This window comes from Chionomys nivalis, chromosome X (assembly GCF_950005125.1).
Source record: "Chionomys nivalis chromosome X, mChiNiv1.1, whole genome shotgun sequence".
Lineage (NCBI taxonomy): Eukaryota > Metazoa > Chordata > Mammalia > Rodentia > Cricetidae > Chionomys > Chionomys nivalis.
This window is the reverse complement of record NC_080112.1, coordinates 25,055,569-25,079,287: the sequence shown is the minus strand read 5'-3', so window position 1 is coordinate 25,079,287 and position 23,719 is coordinate 25,055,569.

Here is a 23,719-nt window from a genome sequence, read left to right as displayed (position 1 = left end):
ACACTGTAAACTGGAAGAAGAAGCAATGGCTGGGCTGGGTGGTGGTGCACACCTTTAATCCCAGCACTCGGGAGGTGGTAGGCAGATCTCTGTGAGTTTGAGGCCAGCCTGTTCTACAAGAGCTAGTTCCAGGACAGTTAGGGCTGTTACACAGAGAAACTCTGTCTTTTAAAACCAAAAAAAAAAAAAAAAAAAAAAAAAAAGAAGTCATGCACCCCTGGGGAGAACCTACTGTTATTATTTTTGTTAAATGAACATAATATCGAACTGCTTTCTAAATACTTTCTTTAATACTCAGACTGGTATGACTGTCACCCTCATCAGACTGGTGGTGGTTAACACAGAGACAACGAATCCAAGTATAGAAAATAACTGGCTGTGGAATGCTCAGCCCCAAATGGAACATCTATATCAAGCTCTTCCACTAAAGGCTCAGGAAGCCCTGGAAAAACCAGAAGCCTTGAAAGAGACAGAGATCCAGGAGGACTCTTGTGAAATGCTGTCTTCTAGACACAGAAGGGCTAGCGTACCCATGAGCTCACAGCAGCTGGGGCTGCCTATACAAGGCCTGCATAAGTTCAAAACAGTTAACATGCCAGTATGAATGGGGAGGGGCTAGTGAGGTCCTAGGCCTACCTGATGATTGACAGTTGATGGTTGTTGGGCATAGGAGAGTCAGTATTTTTCAGGGAATTGGCTCCTATTAGAGCGTCTATGCTCCAGTGGATGGCCCTATCTGCACCTATGGGCATGCCGGCAACACTAACTGGATTCAGTGGGTTATAAAGAAGATAAAGAATACCTGAAGAACAGGACATGGGGATGATCTTGAAGAAGTTAAGAGGGTAGTGGTCTTTGGATATGATCAAAATACATTGTACGTATGTATGAAATTCTCCAAGAACAGATACTTTTTACGAAATTAAAAATGGCTTCCTTTGACACTCAGGAGAATGAGAGGATCCACCATAGGTGTATATTCCACCTAATAAGAGCTGTCTGGAAGCTGGCCATTGAGGTTTATGCCCTCAATCCCAGTTCCTGGAAGACCTTGATTACGTAGGCAGAACTGACTAGCCGTAAAGAGCTCTATAGTTGGCCTGGATCAGCTCTATTCAGTGGAGGCTCCCCATGCAGCTGCAGTGAAATATCTGAGTGCAAATTCTAAGTTTGTCGCTGATTGTCTAGGTTTCCATGTGGCTTCAGGAAAGCATTTGAGTGCATCTTTTTTTTTTAAAAATATTTATTTATTTACTATGTATACAATATTTTGTCTGTGTGTATGCCTGAAGGCCAGAAGAGGGCACCAGACCTCATTCCAGATGGCTGTGAGCCACCATGTGGTTGCTGGGAATTGAACTCAGGACCTTTGGCAGAGCAGGCAATGCTCTTAACCGCTGAGCCATCTCTCCAGCCCCCTTGAGTGCATCTTCTAAGTCTATCACTGATTGTCTCAATTTTATTTCTTGTGTAGTCCCTGTCTGAAGAAACTCTCTTTCAAGAGTGTAAATTTTACCATGGGACCAAATCTGAGCCAGGTTTGGGATGGGTGGGACATGTACTTTTATAAAAAGTAGTTTTACAATGCACCTGGGTCAGTCTTCTGGCTGATACTAGGACTTCAGAATACTTTCATTTTGCTAATTCATTGTTTGTAGACTTTTTGTGCAACATACCATCATGGGGTCTGGAGAGATACAAGCAAGAGGACCTGCGGTAGATGCCCAATGCCCACAGAAAAAAGCAGGGTATAGTTGTGCACTTGTAGTCACAGCCCTGGGGACATAGAGGCAAAACAGATCCCAGGGCCTCCCTGGGCAGCCATCTTAGGCTAATTGGTGAGGCCCATGCCAATGAAAGGCCCTGTTTATAAAACCAAGATGAATGGTTTCTGAGAAATGATACTTATGACACTTGAGGTTGATGTCTGGCCTACACACACACACACACACACACACACACACACACACACACACCAAAACAATACTATCAGGAAGACTCTTGGAATATCTTGGGTTCCCTCAGAAGTGTATGCAGACATAATTAGAAAATATTTTATTTGTGTATAACTTGTAAGCCCTACAAGAATAGAAGACTGTTCCTGCTAATAAATCATGAGGAGAACAAAGATGCAAGCTTTTGATGTCAGAGGACCAGCACAGATACTTTAAATGTACAGATATCTTGGTGTGGGATTGTGCTTCTGGAGAGATGGCTCAGTGGTTATGAGTAATTGTTGCTCTTGCAGAAGACCCAGGTCCAGACAACACATACACGGAGGTAGGGAAGAGGAGAGAAGGGGCAAAAAGAGGATGTTGAATAATTTGAGAGCAAATACCTACCCAGATCAAAAGTTGATACTGTTTTGTCATGAGAGGAGAAAAATGAGTTCAACTTTCAAACAGACCAAAAAGTAAAGTCCATTGAAAAGTTTTTCTGAGATTTCCTTTGCTATTATAATTCTTCTGGGTTTTGCAATGATGAGTGATGTTTGAAAACTGATGTAGAAGAAGGCAAACTATGCCAACCCCCTTGCTCCCTCGGAGGAGAAAAGATTTGGATGATGATGTCAATCAAAAGAATGAAAACAACAACAATACAAGAGTTTATAGAGTAAGTTTGGTGGAGACGGGAACACCCATTATTTCATTAAGTTTCTTATTAGTGAGTGCTTTCATTGGTAAAAGTAGTCTGTGGGCTTTCGAGAGGTACAAAGCAAAGGGAGAAGCATGTTTAATTTTCTCTTCTTTGCTACTATGAGGCATGGTGGGAGGCAAAGCAAGCTGGGGGAGCAGTAGGAAGGAAGGCTCTGCTGAGAGAGAGCAGCACAAAACATGAATGATCAGTAAGTTTTTGAAATTGGTAGGAATTGGATTTAAAGCACCTTTTAGGAAGAAGGCATACATTGTGCCAACTGTGACAGGCCTTGCTTTTATTTGTACTTTTAAAAGATTGATGCTCAGCTTTAATTTAAATGACACACATGAATTCAACTTAGCACATGAATTTGGAGTGTAGCTGTAAGGGAGTCACTTAGGAAATCAAAATGGAAGTGTATTGAATACTGCATACATGTACACATGTGGCTTCAAATGGAACTGTGTGGGGTGTGCATTCACTTTCAGAACTTCTGAGTTCTAGCATTTTTGGAGCCAGGTGGTGGTGGTGGCGCACGCCTTTAATCCCAGCACTCAGAAGGCAGAGGCAGGCGGATCTCTGTGAGTTCAAGGCCAACCTGGTCTACAAGAGCTAATTCCAGGACAGGTGCCAAAGCTACAAAGAAATCCTGTCTCAAACAACAACAACAACAACAACAAATGAATTTGTTGGAATACTTCATGATCCATGTTAAATATCTTAGTATGCTAAAAATAACACATACAAACTGGGCCTGGTCTGGTAGTGCAGATTTGTAATTCTAGCAGCTTTGGAGGCTGGATCCTCCCAAAACTGAGAAGCTTCTGTAAAACAAAGGACCCAGTCACAAAGACAAAACGGCAGCCTACAGAATGGGAAAAGATCTTCACCAACCCCACATCGGACAGAGGACTGATCTTCAAAATATACAAAGAACTCAAGAAATTGGTCATCAAAAAAAAAAAAAAAACAACCCACAAATAATCCAATAAAAAATGGGGTACAGACCTAAATAGAGAACTCTCAACAGAGGAATCTAAAATGGCCGAAAGACACTTAAGGAAATGCTCAACATCCTTAGTCATCAGAGAAATGCAAATCAAAACAACTCCGAGATTCCATCTTTCACCTGTAAGAATGGCCAAGATCAAAAACACTGATGACAACTTATGCTGGAGAGGTTGTGGGGAAAAGGGAACACTTCTGCATTGCTGGTGGGAATGCAAGCTGGTACAACCCCTATGGATGTCAGTGCAGTGATTTCTCAGAAAATTAGGAACAACCTTCCTCAAGACCCAGTAATACCACTTTTGGGCATATATCCAAAGGATGCTCAATTGTGCCACAAGAACATGTGCTCAACTATGTTCACAGCAGCATTGTTTGTCATAGCCAGAACCTGGAAACAACCTAAATGCCCCTAGCCTGAATAATGGATAAGGAAAATGTGGTACATTTACATAATGGAGTACTACACACAGAAAAAAATAATGACATGTTGAAACTTGTTGGCAAATGGATGAATCTAGAAAACACCATTTTGAGTGAGGTAACCCAGACCCAGAAAGTTAAATATCATATGTACTCATTCATAATGGCTTTTCGACATAAAGCAAAGAAAAACCAGCCTATGATTCACAATCCCAGAGAACCTAGACAACAAAGAGGACAATAAGAGAGACACACATGGATCTAATCTACATGGGAGTTAGAAAAAGACAAGACCTCCTGAGTGAATTGGGAGCATGGGGATCATGGAGAGCATAGAAGGGAAGGCGGGAAGAAAGGGAGTGGAGCAGAGTGGAGCAAAATATACAGCTCAATTTAAAGATGTTCCTATTTTGTTTAAACCAGTTTGAGTTTTTTATTCTTTCCAGTTGTAAACAGTTTTAATTCCCCTGATAATTTGTCTTTATGTAGCCCACGCTGTCTTCAAATTTGTGATCCTCCTGCCTCAGCTTCCTGGGTGTTGGCATTGTGGGTATGTGCTAATTACTATATCTGGCTAATTGTAAGCATCTTGACAACAACCTTTTACTAATATTAATGATCAGGTCCTGCAATAGATCCTCTGGATCGACTTATTCAATATGGACTTTAACCTTTATTGTGCACCTTCCTACATTTTAGAGGGAAAAAGAGTCAACCTCTGTTTTTCAGTTTTTTGGCAGCTTGGGTGCTAAGTGTGACTTAAGTTGGAATCAGCACGAGCTTGTGACTTGATTTTGGATGTGAAGTAACTGGGCTAGAAGAACGTCCTAAGTCCGTTCGGTAGTGCAAGTCATAGTGGGGATGGTGCAGTCTGTGAATAGGCTGCTAGGGTGGCAGCTGCTGCATTTGGCAGGAGTAGCAGCTGTTGGGTGGCACCTTTCTATGGTGTGGATTTGGGAGCATTCCTAAAAGTAGTATCTAGACCCCCTTTCTCTTTCCCTCCTGATGCCTCCAGAAGCCATTTAAACACCACAAATCGCTTTTGTGCTGAAATTAGCTAGAGAGGATTTTGTTCTTGAAGTTAACTCTGATCGTAGAAAATACTCCAAGACTCTGACACTGTGCTCAGGGTCATGAGAGTCAGATTATGTGGCAGAAATAAAGCAAAAGGCTAAAAGTGTGTTTATTTCTAGGTGGTCATAGTTATTTCTATCACCACCATCTAAAACTAAGACTGTTTTTATCTGACCTGTCTAGACAAGCCCTAATCTAGTCTGGTAGCCTATGAATAGTTTCTGTACAGTTTAATGTCATTATTCTCCTGCTGACATTTCCCTTCAACTCTCTCCCCAATAATAGGCTTCTTGATTGAGGCACATCCATTATTGTTACCAGCAAAGAGAATTATGGAGGTCAGAGGAGTCAGTATGATGCCTCGGAAATTTGAACATTTCCAAGCATTGATCAGAATCACAAATTTCAGCTCTGTTTGACTAGAAAGATGATACCAAACAGTAATTTCCAGAAAGCATCAATGCAGAAACCTGAGTAAATGAGTCACGCAGACCAATTTTTCCCTGCCAGAGATCCAGCATTTGATTATACTTTCAATTTAGCTTTTGCTTCTTGGTACTCCAGGCACAGGTCAGGACATGCAGTGGACAGTCAATAAATATAGCCTAAAGAAATGAATTTTGTACCAGCTGTGCATTGCAGGATGACAGTTATGTTCAGAAAACAAATGTATGAGCTAGACAGAGCCAAGCCCAGGATTCAGCCAACACATCCAGGCTCTAAATGTAGTTACAAGAAAGAGCCTATGAGAAATGGGCAATTTTGATAGATAGTCCCAATAAAAGCTCATTATTCATTTAGCAAACACTTACCAAATGACAGCCACGAAGTGCTGATGATGCACAAATGAACAAGGCAATAATCCTTACAAGCTTAGTTCAGTGTTGGCGCACACTTACTGCGCATTGAATTCTAATTTATTATAATCAGCAATTGGAATCGCAAAATGCAGTGGGAAGGAAATGACAGATTCATTGCTTAAGTCAGACATAATGGTTCACGCCTGCAATCCAAGCACTCAGAAGGCTGGAACAGGGAAATGGCCCTGTAAATTTGAGGCCATCCTTGCCTGCATAGAGAGTTCCAGGCTAGCCTGAGCCACAAAGTGAGGTGCTGTTTTATTATCTGCATCCCTCAAAATAGTTAATTGACTAGCCAATCCTCATTTAACCTCTGAATCTTCCAGTAGTCCCACTTATAATATTTCCTTGTGAAAGTCAGTTTTGGGAAAGAATCATGCTAAGTCAACTCAGCAGAAAGTCCCCATCTTCACTTCCTGATTCTCTATCTGTGGGGGTTTGTCATCCTCCACCATCCCCAGACAGCCTGTCCTCAACAATTACTCAGATTCTCTTTGTACCTCTAATGTCTCTTAGTGATTTTTTCTCACTTATTTGTGTGTGTGTGTGTACATGTGTGTATATGTGTTCACAGCTGCCTGTATGAAGGCCATAGAACAACTTGTGGGAGTGAGTCAGTTCTTTTCTGCCACGTGGGTCCTGGGGGTCAAATTCAGCTCATCAGGCTTGGCAGTAGCCACCTTTACCTACTGAACAACCTCACCAGCCCCTGTTTTACTAATTTTGTATGCTCTGACCCTACATTATTCCTGAGCATATAATCCCACTTGTTCATGCTGTATTCACAATTGAACACAGTTTAATTTCTATCAGTGCAAAATCTCAGTTGGTTGTTCCTATCCTTCTAGGCATGGTCCTCAATAAAGTCTACCTCACTCTATCTTACAAGTACATTAAACTTTCTTTAACAAAACTAATAATTCTACCTACAAGAACCAAAGCAGTAGAACATACGGAGTTGAGGTTAAAAAAATCAGACAATGTGATGTCTGGTAATGGGATGCCAGTCACCTAGGCAATATTGTATTACCTGCATAAATGTCTAAGACATTAGAAAGATGGGGGCACCATGAAAACTAAAATAATTTAAAATTATTTATTTATTCTTTGAGAATTTTATAAATGTATACAATGTATTTTATTACATCCAACCCTCATTCCTCCTTGAACTCTTTCTAGATGTCCCTATAACACCCCTTCCAATCTTTATGCCCTCTTTCTTACTCAACTGAATCCAATTGGCACTGCCCATTTGCTTATGAGTGTAAGGGTCAACCACTAAAGCATAGGCATCCTAAGAGGGGCCAGAGCCCTGAATAAAACTTATAATAATATTAGGTTTTCCTATGGCCTTACCAAACACCCTTAATGTTAGTTAACTTTCCCCTACTCCCTTCTCTAACCTCTCCATTACTCAAAAGGGAAATCAACTTTACTTGTAAAATACCAGAAAATCTGAGGTTGATTAGATTTCTTTTTTACCATTTATTTTGTAGCTTAGAGTCATTTTTTATCTTGAATTACATAGGGAGTACAAACTAGAGGACACATTTTATCTAAAATACATGTATTTTGAATACTAATATACTTAGATAAGTATACACAGAATATATGAACAACTAATAGTCATTATAAAGTGAACATCATGCAACTACCTCTCTTTTTTTTTTTTTTTTTTTTTTTTTGCCAAGAATCCCAGGAACAACCACTTGGGTGGCCAAATGTCTTGGTTTGCCTTGGTCTGCTACAAGCATAAAAGGTCTTAACTCCAGGAAATCTGTTTCAGTTTTCTGTGATGGGCACATAGGATTGAGGAAGGGGAAACCAAACCCGCACGGCAAACCTAAACAGAGACTGAAAATCACACAGCTCTTTGTGTAAAGCAAACATGATCTGGATTATATACCTTCTTTATTTCTTTGACTGACTTTTTTCCCCCTGACTGACAGATCTTGGCAAGCATGGCTTCTGGTTTACAAATTGTGAGAATTAGCAGTTCATTTTTGACTTTGTCTATTATATTAGTTGCATTTCTGTTGCTGTATTTTTTTTTAAGATTTCTTTATTATGTATACAACATTCTGCCTTTATGTATGCCCACATTCCAGAAGAGGGCACCAGATCTCATTACAGATGGCTGTGAGCCACCATGTGGTTGCTGGGAATTAAACTCAGGACCTCTGGAAGAGCAGTCATTGCTTTTAACCTCTGAACCATCTCTCCAGCCCCTCTGTTGCTGTATTAAAACATCATGACCAAGGCAATTTAGAGAAGGATGAGTTTATTTGGGCTTATGGTCTCTGAAGGTTAGAGCCCACCATGATGGGCAGGCATGGCAACAAGCCACAGGACTGGAAGCAGGAGTAGGGAACTGAGAGTTCCCATTTCAACCATGAGCACAAAACAGAGAAAACCAACAACTGAAAGGGTCTTGAGGCTTTTAACCTCAAAGTCCACTTCCACTGATGTACTTCTGCTAGCAAGACTGCACCACAAAAATCATCTCAAACAGTGTCAGCAGCTGGGAATCAAGCGCTCAAACGCTGGACGATGTGGGGCATTAGTCATTCAAACCACCACACACATGGATCAGTTGTGAGCTGATTTTGGGCTAGTGGTAATTTAAGCTTGAACATCATGAATATCGTGAACATGTACATTAATTTACAGGGCTGTCATAACTATGTCACAGACTGTGTGGCAAACAACCCCAAAGTCCAGAAATTTCTTTCCTCACAGTTCTGGAGGCCAGAAGTCCAAGATCAAGGAATTGGCAGGTTTGGTTTCTCCTGAGGCCTTTTTCTTGCCTTTTAGATAGTTTCTTGATTGCTATGTCTTCACATAATTTTCCTTTTGTGATCCTGCACCTGTGATACCCCTTTGCATGCCCAAATTTCTTTTTCTTTTTCTTTTTTTATTCTTTTTTAATTAAAATTTCCACCTGCTCCCCGTTTCCCATTTCCCTCCCCTCCTCCCAAATATTGCCCCCTCCCCCCACTCCCCTCCCCCTATCCCCACTCCTCTTCTCCTCCCCCCACACCATTCCCCCTCCCTCTTGATACTGAAGAGCAGTCCAAATTCCCTGCCTTGTGGGAAGACGAAGGTCTTCTATCTACGTCCAGGAAGGTGAGCGTCTAAACAGGCTAAGCTCCCACAAAGCCAGTTCATGTATTAGGATCGAAACCTAGTGCCATTGTCCTTGGCTTCTCATCAGCCTTCATTGTCCGCCATGCTCAGAGAGTCCAGTTTCAACCCATGCTTATTCAGTCCCAGAGCAGCTGGCCTTGGTGGGCTCCCAATAAATCAGTTCCACTGTCACAGTGGGTGGGTGCACCCCTCGTGGTCCTGATTTCCTTGCTCATGTTCTCCCTCCTTCTGCTCCTCATTTGGACCTTAAGAGCTCAGACCGTTGCTCCAAATTGAGTCTCTGTCTCTACCTCGATCCATCGCCAGATGAAGGTTCTAAGGTGATATGTAAGATATTCATCAGTATAGGATAGGGTCATTTCAGGTTCCCTCTCCTCAGTTGCCCAAGGTACCAGCTGGAGACATCTCCCTGGACACCTGCGAACCCCTCTAGAGTCAAGTCTCTTGCCAACCCTAAGATGGCTCCCTTAGTTAGGATATATACTTCGCTGCTCCTGTATCCACCCTTCCTATATCCCAACCATCCCAATCCCCCAAGCTCCTCCCATCCTCCCCTTCTCACGTTTCTCATCCCATTTCCCCTTTGCCCCATGCCACCTCACCCGCAAGTTCCCAGTTTTTGCCCTGCAATCTTGTCTACTTCCCCTCTCCAGGCGGATGACTATACGATTTTCTTTGGGTTCACTTTCTTATTTAGCTTCTCTAGGATCACAAATTATATGCTCAATGTCCTTTATTTATGGCTAGAAACCGATTATGAGTGAGTACATCCCATGTTCCTCTTTTTGGGTCTGGGATACCTCACTCTAAGACAAAAAGGCAACCCACTGACTGGGAGAAGATCTTTACCAACCCTGCAACAGACAAAGGTCTGATCTCCAAAATATATAAAGAACTCAAGAAACTAGACTTTAAAATGCTAATTAACCCAATAAAAAATGGGGCACTGAGCTGAACAGAGAATTCTCAACAGAAGAAATTCAAATGGCCAAAAGACACTTAAGGTCATGCTCAACCTCCTTAGCGATAAGGGAAATGCAAATTAAAACAACTTTGAGATACCATCTTACACCTGTCAGAATGGCTAAAATAAAAAACACCAATGATAGCCTTTGCTGGAGAGGGTGTGGAGAAAGGGGCACACTCATTCATTGCTGGTGGGAATGCAAACTTGTGCAACCACTTTGGAAATCAGTGTGACGATTTCTCAGGAAATTTGGGATCAACCTACCCCAAGATCCAGTAATACCACTATTCGGAATATACCCAAGAGATGCCCCATCAAATGACAAAAGTATCTGTTCAACTATGTTCATAGCAGCATTGTTTGTAATAGCCAAAACCTGGAAACAACCTAGATGCCCTTCAATGGAGGAATGGATGAAGAAAGTATGGAATATATACATATTAGAGTACTACTCAGCAGTAAAAAACAATGACTTCTCGAATTTTGCGTGCAAATGGATCCAAATTTCTTTTTCTTATATGAACAATTGAAACAACTGGGTTAGGGAACATCTAAACAACTTCATCCTAATTGCTTCTTATGGCCCTATCTCCAATACAGTCACATTGTGAAATACTGAGAGTTGAAATTTCAACATGTGAGTATTGAGGGGACACAACTGAGACCATAGCACCATGTTCTATAAACAACGAGGCAATAAAAATGAAGACTAGCGGGGCAGTGGTGGCGCACGCCTTTAATCCCAGCACTCAGGAGGCAGAAGCAGGCGGATCTCTGTGAGTTCAAGGCCAGCCTGGTCTATAAGAGCTAGTTCTAGGACAGGCACCAAAAAGCTACAGAGAAACCTTGCCTCAAAAAAACCAAAAAAAAAAAAAAATGAAGACTATAATTCATTACTATAATGAAGACAAAATTACTGAAAATAGCATAAACAATTGTGTTGTATAAGGGGGAGCGGGCCGCATCCCACCACCTGGCTAGTTTAACCCCCGAAATAACTACACAGAAATTGTATTAATTAAATTACTGCCTGGCCCATTAGATCTAGTTTCTTATTGGCTAACTCTCATATCTTGATTAACCCATTTCTATTAAATCTCTGTATCACCATGTGAATTGTGGCTTACCGACAAGATTCTAGCCAACATCCATCTCAGGCCATAGATTCATGGTGTCTGCCACACTGCCCTTCTTCCCAGCATTCTGTTCTGTCTACTCCACCTATCTAATTCTGTCCTATCAAAAGGCCAAGGCAGTTTCTTTATTCAACCAATGAAAGCAACACATAGTCAGAAGGACCTCCCTTTGTTTAAAAAAAAAAAAAAAAAGAGGGGAAAGTGGTGCCGGAGAATTGTCTGAATTCTGTCAATCATGTTTTAAATAAATGCTGATTGGTCAGGCAGGAAGTATAGACAGGTCAACCATACAGGAAGTAGAGGTGGGGTGACGAGAACAGGAGAATCTGGGAAGAAGGAAGCTCTTTCCAGAGTCCTGCCCAGACCATGGAAGAAGAAGGATGTGACCTACCCCACTGAAAAAGGTACTGAGCCATGTGGCTAACATAGATAAGGATAATGGGTTAATATATGTTATAAGAGCTAATAAGAAGCCTGAGATAATGGGTCACTCAGTTATATCTAATGTAGACTTCTGTATGATTCTTTGGGGCCTAACGACTGTGGGAACCAGGCAGGACAGAAACCCCAATAAGCAGGATCTCATGTTACACAATTGTGTTATCTTGATGACAGACTACATTTACAAGTGAAAACCCAAACAGAAAATAGTACCCAATATAAGGGAACACGCTGAGTATTGGGCATGGTAGAGAAGGCTATGTGAAAGCCTCTCTGAAGCCTGAACTCACAAGTCCAGGGCAAGATCTACAGACATTCAGCATCAACCTAAAACTCCCCTTCCTCAAGACCGACAATGCTTGATTAGCATGAGCATACTGCACACACCAACATCACTGAGTTGGTCCCTTGACAGCTCTATGAAATGGATTAAAACCTAAAACTGTATTTCCTAAGTTAGAGGTTATCACTAACATGTCCTGTAGGGGGAAATCTTGACAACATTTATGTTGGTTCCTTACACTGTACAGTGGATTCTGTCAGATTTAACTAGCAATCATACGTTCACATTTTATTAATAGGTGGAGTAAATTGCAGCAAGAAAAACGTTACTTTTAGCCATTAGGTACTTTGATCTTTAGGAAATAGAGTTTGATATTTTATTTTTTAAAATTTCTACAAAGATATTAAGAAAGCCACAGAAAACATGAAATAATGCAAAGTAGGCTCTCCTTATCGTTTTACTCAACAAACAGTACGATCTAAATTCTGGGTGGTTATATTCAGTCTATAAGCTTATTTATTGTTGGGAATATGCATTTTATTCATTTTTAGAAGATGGAATAGAATCTGTTAAATGCTACACTTGTATGTGTGTGCACAAATATATTTGCACACACACACACACTCATATTACACACATACACACGGTGTACAACTCTGCTAAAAAAATGTGTTTGCTTTACCTGTAAAAATCAAAGCTTTCAAAATGAGAGTTTGAGATTTTTTTTCAGTTTTTTGAAAACATGCAAAAACCTGTAAGATTTTAAAATGTCTATCAACATCACCAGTAAAAACAATGTGAATATATTATCCAGTCACTAAAGCATAATTGTAATGTGTTAAAAAAGAAGTATGACTTTATCTAACTTGGAAAGACATTGAGAATGAAAGGATTACAGTAAGACAAAAATTTATCAGCTGCTTCTAAAATGGAAAACCTTCAAAGAGGCCATATGCAGCTGGAAAGAGTGGACATGACTATTTCTGTACTGTTCCATATTATACGCAAGTCACAGCAAAAACATCATTTGGCAAAGCATGACTCATTATTTGGGAAATAAGACTGCTTTAGAACTAAAGGTCAACCCGTAAAATTCAGCAACATCAGACAGGACTTTCTAAATTTCCACGAAGAATAATGTGTTTGGAATTCAATGTCATATGTACATGTTCAAATCTCCTCTGTTTTTTAGAATCATTTTTAAAAAATATGATTAAACTTGTGGTAATATCCAATTTTCCTAATAGTATTTAAAAATCATCTAAAGATACTGATAATATATATGATAAATTCATAGATGTAATAGGCCTGATTGAAAACATCTGGTCTATTAAAACAATTCAGTATACACAAAGTGTCTGGACATCCTTAAAAATCTGCTGTTGTACACACACAGACAGAATATTGTATACATAATAAATAAATAAATAAATATTAAAAAAAATCTGCTGTTGCTAGTATGTAAAGTCCTGAGAATTCAACATTTTTGTTGTTGAGAAGTTAGCTTAATGACATTCTATTCGACTAGCAGCCAGAATAAGCAAAATATGGTCTTATTGAGAGCAGATCTGTAGGTCAAAGTGAATTTTACTGTACATGTTTTTGGAGGTAGGGGCCCATGATGAAACTCAAGGTGCACTGTAACTTACTAATCAGGCCAGAGTGCTCTCAAACTTACTGTCCTCTTTCAGCCTCCTAAATGTTGGGATTACAGGTATGAGCTCCTAGGCCAGATTGGATTTTTATATTTTATTTCATGAAATTTTACCATTGTGGAAAAAAAAACTGCACATAAGTCAATGCATTATCAGAAAAATAGTGTAGTGGTGTGTTCCTGTAAATCCAGCCTGCTGGAGGCTGAGGCAGGAGGATAACTGTGAATTTGAGGCTTGCCAGTGCTATTTAGTAAGACACTGTCTCAGGAAATAAATAAAGAAAAAAAGAAATAAATAAACAAAAAAGAAAGAAAGGGGATGGAGGGAAAGAAAGGAAGAAAGGAAGGAAGGGAGGAAGGAAGGAAGGAAGGAAGGAAGGAAGGGAACGGAAAGAAAAGAAGGAAGAAAGAGAAAGTTCCAGGAATATTGTACTATATCATGAAACAAAAAATAACATTTCATCCTATTTTTAGGAAAGTCGGGTTCAACCTACCTCTCGACCCAGCAATACCACTGTTGGGAATATACCCAAGAGATGCCCAAACATACAACAAAAGTATATGCTCAACTATGTTCATAGCAGCATTGTTTGTAATAGCCAGAACCTGGAAACAACCTAGATGTCCTTCAATGGAAGAATGGATGAAGAAAGTATGGAATATATACATATTAGAGTACTACTCAGCAGTAAAAAACAATGACTTCTTGAATTTTGCATACAAATGGATGGAAATTGAAAACACTATCCTGAGTGAGGTAAGCCAGACCCAAAAAGAGGAACATGGGATGTACTCACTCATATTTGGTTTCTAGCCATAAATAAAGGACATTGAGACTATAATTCGTGATTCTAGAGAAGCTAAATAAGAAGGTGAACCCAAAGAAAAACATATAAGCATCCCCCTGAATATTAACCTTCATCAGGCGATGAAAGAAGACAGAGACAGAGACCAACATTGGAGCACTGGACTGAAGTCTCACGATCCAAAGGAGGAGCAGAAGGAGAGTGAGCACGAGCAAGGAACTCAGGACTGCGAGGGGTGCACCCACACACTGAGGCAATGGGGATGTTCTATCGGGAACTCACCAAGGCCAGCTGGCCGGGGACTGAAAAAGCATGGGACAAAACCGGTCTCGCTGAACATAATGGACAATGAGGACTACTGAGAACTGAAGAACAATGGCAATGGGTTCTTGATCCTATTGCACGTAATGGCTTTGAGGGAGCCCAGGTAGTTTGGATGCTCACCTTAATAGACCTGGATGGAGGTGGGTGGTCCTTGGACCTCCCACAGGGCAGAGAAACCTGCTTGCTCTTTGGGCTGAGGAGGAAGGAAGACTTGATTGGGGGAGGGGGAGGGAATGGGAGGTGGTGGCGGGGAAGAGGCAGAAATCTTTAATAATTAAATAAATTAATTAATAAAAAAAATCAAATATGGGCAACATCTATTTAATTAGTACTATAATGCTTACATTTTCCATTTAAAGTTTTTATTTGTGTACCAAAAGGACACAGAATAAAAACCCAGTGTCAGGTGGAGGGTATCTCCCCTCAAACTGTTGATGGGCGAGTCACAGAGGCCCCCAAAACAATACAGGCTATTGTCATTGCTTTGGTTGCCCACCAGAACATGCTACTAAGAGTTTATTGCTGAAAACGCCCACACTTTGCTCATAGGGTGTGGAGAATGTAAGCTAGTAATAGCGTGGAAACTTCCTCTCTTCTCGCTAGTTCTCACTGTAGTGGGAGGTGCTATGGAGGGTGTAGGGGGAGAAAAGGCATCAACAGTTTTACCCAGCAGAGAACCTTGTTAACTACAATAATAACTGGCCTAGCAAGACATGTCCATGGGTGCCATTGTGTCATGAGTGTTATGGGGATCACCAACTGTTTTCTGATTGGATTTCAGGCCCATTTCACAGGAGTGCTACTAAGTACTCTTGCCTGGTACCTGATGGAGGAGAGTCATCTTTCTATCTGTTGTTTCATTGGTTAATTAATAAAGAAAACTGCCTTGGCCTTTAATAGGACAGAAACTTAGGTAGGCAGAGTAAACAGAACAGAATGCTGGGAGAAAGAAGCTGAGTCAGGCAATTGCCATGATTCTCCCACTCGACACAGACACAGGTTAAGATCTTCCCTGGTAAGCCACCTCGTGGTGCTACACACGTTATTAGAATTGGGTTAATCAAAGATGTGAGAGCCAGTAAGAGGCTAAAACTAATGGGACAAGCAGTGTTTAAAAGAACACAGTTTCTAAAATTAAAAAAAAAATTAAAAAATTAAAAAAAAAAGAATACAGTTTCTGTGTAATTATTTCAGGGCATAAGCTAGTCATGCAGGAGCCGGGTGGCGGGAACACAGCCCGCTGCTCCTCACTACAGAGTGGCACCCAATGTGGGGCTAAATCCACTTAAAAACCTTAGAAGGCTTTAAAAAAAAGGAGAGAGAGTTTAATGCAGCTTTTTGCTGTTTGTGGGTGGCTTGCTGCAAAGAAATTTTCCTGACTCAGCAGCAGGAAAAAATTGGCTGTTTTAAAATGCCAGCTTTCTGGGCTGTGCCGCCATCTCTGTCTGGCTCCTGCGGGAGACAGAGCTTTTGAATGGAGCATTTGGAGTAAAGTGCTACGGCTTGCTTGATGGCAATGTGGACTGCTGTGTGCCTGGAACTGTGTGTGGCTCAGGGGCACCAAATGGCTCTGAGGCAGGACAGGCTCCACCATGCGGAACTCTGCTGGTCTCAGGCAGGAACTACCGTAAATACCATAATAACAACGCAGTTAAGGTTTAGACTGGCAGTAAACAGGCTGTAGCGTATTGTCTCTACATGGTGCAACTTAAGTTTTTAAGAAGTGCTTAGCATTTTGAGAAGTGCTCCTGGATAGTATAAAAATTACAGATTCACAATAGGATGTATTCAAACATAAAAGAACTTTAAATGGGTCACAGTGTTGGATGTGTACGTAGGCTTGGGACAGAGAAGTAAAAAAAAATATAGAGAATAAAGTTAATGCCTTAAAAAAAGGGTAAAGTTTTTAAAGAGACAGAATAAAGTGATAGAGTAAAAATAAGCCATGTAAAAATGGAAAATTCACAGAAAGTCTGGACTCTTTGTATTATTGTGTTTTATTTAAAATTTTTGACTGTGAAGGAGCTAAGTATAGAGAGACATTTCATTACATGGGCTGCCAAGCTAAACCAGAATGGATATAAGGGTATTATGACTTCAAAATTTTGGTCTAAAGATATGATGCTTTGGAGAGGGTCTTCTTTTGTTTTCACAGATGATGAGACCCTGTGGATTTCTTCTATCCCAATATGGTATGATAGACCACGCCCTCCTGAAAGGTTGCCGTGAACACCCACAAAAAATTACTTCACTCAACTGCCAACTGAGATGAAACTAGCAGACAGCTTACACCATGAAAGACCTAAATAAAAGCGCCCCTGTACAGCATGAAGCAGTTTGGAGAGAAAAAAACTGCGCCCATGTTCCCAAATATTGTTTATAAATGTTCTTTTACATTTAAAGGGGATATGATATAGATAGGAATAATTTGCATTGGTATGGATTTTAAGGTCAGTTTTGTTATATGTATATGTATTTCTGATCTTGATTAAGGTATTGTGATTGTGTAGTTCATTTAAAAATGTAATGTAGGCCAGGCGGTGGTAGCGCACGCCTTTAATCCCAGCACTCGGGAGGCAGAGGCAGGCGGATCTCTGTGAGTTCAAGACCAGCCTGGTCTACAAGAGCTAGTTCCAGGATAGGCTCCAAAACCACAGAGAAACCCTGTCTTGAGAAACCAAAAATAAATAAATAAATAAATAAATAAATAAATAAATAAATAAATAAAAATAAAAATGTAATGTATAATTAGGAAATATAGGTTGTTAATGGATAATCATCTATAATAGTCGTTTGTCATCATGTTAGTTAGATTTTCTAGATGTGCATATATATATTTCAGATAGGCATTCTTCATATCTTTCAAAGACTACAGAATATGGTATTTAATGTTTTAATAATTTAGGGCTTTTCAGGACAATGAGACACGTCTGCTCCTGACAGCACCAATCTACTTCAAGAGGAAGATAGGCATTGAAGAGGCTCCTTATGGAGTTGGCTAGCCATTTGGGCAAGAAACTGCTGTTGCCTGGACTGTTGCATAAACTGGACACAAATAACTGGTAGAAAGAGGACTGCTGAACTTGCCTAAAGGTGAGATGATCTTTTGGGTTCCTGACTCATGAAAGAGTCTGCGAGACATTCTGCAGGACACAGCAGAAAGTGACTGACTGTCTTTGGAATTTCCTGCTTCATGGAAATGTCTACTGGATACTATGGGCCTGAAGGCCGAAGATGGATGCCCCAATGGTACAGAGGAACTTTGGGTGCTATACAGGCAGCAAGATGTCTCTGTCATTTCTAGAATTTTAGAAGTTACTTATTTCTTGTTTGCTTAGGTAATATTATATCCTTCTGGAGTCTTTGATGGCGCTGGAGAATGGTTAGTCATAGGTAATTATAGTTTTCCTTAGTTATGATAAAAGATAAAATAGACATAAATAGTGTAACTGTAATTCTTGCTTTATAACTGTTTTGCTATATGTAATCTTACTATGTTAAAATGAAAGCCTTCTTTTTTGTTTAAACAGAAAAAGGGGAATTGATGGAGGAGAGTCATCTATCTGTTGTTTCATTGGTTAACTAATAAAGAAAACTGCCTTGGCCTTTAATAGGACAGAAACTTAGGTAGGCAGAGTAAACAGAACAGAATGCTGGGAGAAAGAAGCCGAGTCAGGCAATTGCCATGATTCTCCCACTCGACACAGACGCAGGTTAAGATCTTCCCTGGTAAGCCACCTCGTGGTGCTACACACATTATTAGAAATGGGTTAAAGCAAGATGTGAGAGTTTAGGCTAAAACTAATGAGACAAGCAGTGTTTAAAAGAATACAGTTTCCGTGTAATTATTTCGGGTAAAGCTAGCCATGCAGGAGCCAGGTGGCAGGAACACAGCCTGCTGCTCCTCACTACAGGTACCACAAACCAGACCAAAGCCTGGGGGCAGGAACACAGTATAACTGAGGGGGGACCTTTCTACCATTAGCATGCTTAAGACACAGAGTATCAAACTGCCTTCTAGATACCCACAGACTAGTGTGATTTCCACCTCATCAGAGAAGCTTTTTTCATACAGCAAATGACAGTTAATACAGACACCCACTACTGGTCAAAGTGCAGAGAATAGGTATCTAAGTCAGATGCCTGTATCATACCTCCTGCCACAAGGCTCAGGGAATATTGCAGAAGGAAGGCAGAAAGATGGTAAGAGTCAGAAGCTGGGGAGGATTAGGGTGAAACAGTGTTTTCTGGACATGACAGGACTGTTGAACTTGAACCCACAGTGACTGTAGTTTCCTGCACAAGATCAAGCCAGACAGCATTCCAGTACAGATCCAGAGGGAACATACAACCCCTGGCCCTTAATGGAGGAGCTGTTGACAGTTGATGGCTACCAGGCAGGTGAAGGTCATTTTTCTTTAGGGTTGTAGATCCTTGTAGGTTGGTTGTGTTCTAGTGAATGACTCACTTCCACCCATGTCCGCGTGGATACCATGAACTAGAAGCAGTGGTTACAGAAAAAAAAAGAAACACATTTTGAAGAGGACATGAAGATGGGAGCAGGACATGGGGGAGATCTGGAAGGAATTGGATGGGAGAAGGGGGTGGGTATGATCAAACTGTATCATATACCCATTATATACCCTATGAAATTCTCAAAGACTAAGTAAAAATATAGTATTTAAAAATAGAACATCCCAAACTAATGTATTGAAAAAATCACAGAACTATATAATTTGCAAAATTTAAATATACAACAATGATCTTTAAAATATTACAATGGGTAGCTTCATCAAAAGGACAGAAAGAGGCGTACTACATTCTAAATCATATCCTTATACTGACAGATAAGTGAAGCTACCATTTCTCATCAAAGAAGCCTCTCTTTACAGCAAGTGGAGACCACCACAGAAAACCACAACTGGACACGATGGAGAGACCAATAGACCATGGGGAGCCCAGCCCCAACAGATATGCCTCACCACAGCTCCTGCATCTATGGCTCTCTGGACTTGAAGGAAGCTGAGGTGGAAAGACAGGAAGAAGCAGAAATACCAGCAATGGCTACAAGAAGAAGACTGGAATAATGGAAACTATGGTTTCATTTAAATAAAAGTATATAGAAAAATGAAAATAACATTTTTATTTTGTAATTTTTTTTATTAATTCTTTGGGGGAATTGATACAATATATTTTGTTCATATTTACCCCATGTTCCTTCCCCTTGACCCCAACTCTCTATATTCTAATTTTTGTGTCTTCTTTTTTTAAGATAACTCATTGAGTTCAGTTTGTGCTGTCTATGTATTCCCAGATGCGGGGCTTTCCACTGAAGTATGTTGACCTACCAGGACCATCCCTTAAATAAAACTGACTCTCTTTAATAACAAACATCTCTTCTATGTCAAGATAATAAATACCACATGTATGATTATTTATTATTGCATGCTATATAACAATGGAGATATTTTTAGTTTAGTATGACTATGTTCAGATTATCTCTGTAAAACACTGGTCATTCAAGCAACTACTACCACTACCTTTGCTATATAATCTTAATTTTTAAAATTTACTTGTGTGTATATGTGGATGCATGTATAACAGTACATGTATATAGGTCAGAGAAGAACTTGTGGGAGTCAGTTCTCTCCCACCTTGTAGATCCTGTGGCTGGAATTCAGGTCATCGGGCCTTTACTTCAAGAGTCTTTATTGACTACACTATCTTACCAACTGCCCCTGAAATAACCTTAATACCCGGATTTAGTTCCACTCGATTCAGGGTGTGAGAGTGGATGGTGGCGAGTGCATTGACACTTGTCCAGCCGGTAATCTCGAGAAGCAAATCTATTGTTATTGTCTAAAGGTTCCATTTGCGAGGACGGAAAATTCAGGAGCTGGGGGTACACACAGCTTTAGATTTTTCTGTTTTCCATATGAGCTAAATTTCTCAACTTTTGTGGAATGAATTTCTATAGGTTTCAAAGGTGGAAGCCCTGCTTCCCTCGGAGAGAAGCAGGCAGAACTGTAGGCAATATGGGACTGGGGCCGTTTTCTCTTACTCGAGATCCTTTCTTAAAGTAGTACTTCTTCAGCTTTGGGATAAAGAGATTTTTGATTTAACAAGTCTGGCACGGGATAAGACAGTTTTACTCCTGAGAAATCAAAGTTCTCATTGTTTATGGTTGGGTAGTATTGCCTGCAGGAGTGGGAGGGACAAGGTGGCTGAAGTTTGGAATTAACGAAGATCTAGTTCTTTTCTGCCAAGAGGACTCAGGTGGCTAAAAACAAGAGCTCAGTTTCCTGGGTTCTGAATAAAGGAGGAAAATACATTTCAACTTCAGAGCAAGCCTCCAATGCTTTAGAACGAGGAGCCAGCAATGGCCTTGGGGCCAACCAGATAGTCTTTCCCAGCCAGCGCCTTGTCCCTCCAAGCTGCACATTTCCACGCTGTAGAAAGGGGTTCTTTGTGGATGACCTGATCCTGAGGGTTTGTTCTTTCGTCAGCTCTCTGTGGCAGACTGAAATGCAGAGGGCACTGGAAGGAAGAAAGCCAGAAGTCTGACCGTTTCTCTCACTCACTTCCCATTCACTCTCTACCCTCCCTTTTTCCTTGTCTTGTCCAGTGGTGCGTACCTCCTGGGGTGGTCCACATGATCATATGCATAGTGCAGCTATGCCCGATGCCTATTGACTATATGGGATCCATCAGACACTAGGCCCTAACCTAACTCTGAAATTCTTGTCTTTCTTTGTACTCATAAACGCGGCAGTTAACACTCATACCTTTCCACATTCTAACAGATTTTAGTCCCCTCAACAGATTTATGAGTTGTTAAGCACTGTGGCATTTACAGGGACCTTTAATATGAGACAGACAGGAGAAATAAACCTCTTGGGGCCACACAACTAGGATTGCTGTTCAAACTCCAGTAGTCTGGTGGGAGAGTTTGTTTTCTGAACTCAGTGCTTGGCCAGTTATTCCTTCTGTGTACAGAATTAATTTCTAGGAGCGACAGTGTGTCATAGCCTACTCCAGGGGAGGGGACACACAGACTACCTGAAGGCCCCGCTACATTGCTCTTTTCTGGGCTTATGAAATAAGATTAATTTCACCCCTTTTCTGCCCATCTCCCAAGCAGTTAAGTTGGAGGCCCATCACCTCTCAGAAGGAGGGAAATCAGAAACCAGGGTCCATGTGGCTAAAAGTACAGACAGAATGAATAGTGACTGAGGTTAACCAGCTTCAAGAATGAGAAGATTAACTCTTTGGGGTGTCCCTCCTTAGATACTCAGAACTTAATTTAGATAGCCTATATCTGAAGAGACATATTTATTTACATATGTATGCGTTTACATGTATGTACATTTTGGTTGTGAAGGTAAGCATGTGGCTAGAGGTCAGAGGACAATCTGGCTTTTACACGGGTTCTGCAGATTGGAACTCTAGTCAGCAGAAATTGCTGCAAGTTATTTCACCTGCTGAGCCATCTCCCTGGCCTGGGCAGTCCACATTTTAAACAAACCCATCATAAGGAATTCTACATTTCCTGGCAAGAATCTTTCAAAAGTTTTGGAAGGTTTTGGATTTTAAGAGGGAAGTAACAACATAGTCCTGTACAGTTCATGCTGTATAAATGATTAAACAAATTAAAAAATGAATGAGAATTTGCAAATCTCCCTTACAAAATGATTTGCAATATGTGTACGCATTACCTTCCTCCAGGAGCATCACTTCCTGTTTGATTGCTTCAAACCAATATATGTATGGAATAAAAAGGTATGTGGAAGTATAAACAATAATTTTATGGTAGAGAAACAGACAAACAGCACTTCACTTGGGCGATGAAAGCTACTATCATTAATTGACACCTGCTAGGATGGTTATAATTAAAGCAGATGTAGAAAAATGATGGGGATATAAAATTGTTCAGTGTCTTCAGTCATATGTGCAGCATGTATTCCTTCAAGACATTCAGTTAGATGTGCATTTCATCTCTGTGGTAGACTGCTCCAAAACCAATACCATTAAGGAAAATATCAGATAAACCCAAACTGGTGGGTTCTAAAATGGAACTGACCAGGATCTACAAACTGTGAAGCTCCTAAGAATGAAAGGAAACCGAGAAATCAACAGGCCAGAGGAAACACAGGAGGAATGGTAGTGAAAGGTAGAGTAGTATCCTTGAATGACTCCCAGAGCAGAAAAGAACATTAGTAACAGACAAACAACAAACCAGACAAAATAGGAATGGTCTCTAGTTCAATAGTAATGCGCAATACCTAATTTTGATTAAAAAAAAGTCATGGTTATGGAGCAGGTTAACATCAGGTGAAATAGCAATATCTCTGCAACTTCTACATTATTATAAAATATTTTAAAATAAGAAGTTTATTCAAAAAAGGAATATTCTCAAGATTCATTTAAAAGGATTTAAGGGGCCATAATTTAAGTATTCATTGATGGTTGTTGGTGAGAAGAGAGAAAAATAAGACAGGAGAATGGAACAAATGAAGCTGTGTTTGACTTTAGCAGTGATGTTCTTTTATACATAATTTAATTATCTGGATAAAAAGAAAAATTTTTCAGAGGGCACAATGTGGAGGAAAAGGTGAGGGTTGGGGTTATTCTGATGGACAGGAGGGACTTAAGAGAGGGAGAAGAGAGAAGGGAAGGGGGTAGGGAAAGAGAAGAGAGAGAGAAAAGAAAAAAAGAAAGGAGGGAATGGGGAGGGGGAACGAGAGAGAGATTTGGGAAGGCTAGATAGACTATAGGCCTGGGTGGCGAAATAGTAAGGAACAAAGTGGAGGGATTTATCCTTTTCTACATCACTCCATATTCAGTAGATTGTACTCTTTACCTCCATTTTCAATTATTGTGGGTGTGCACAGTGTTTATGCATGGTGTGTGTGTGTGTGTGTGTAAGCATACACGTGTGTATGTGTGATCAGAAGGGATA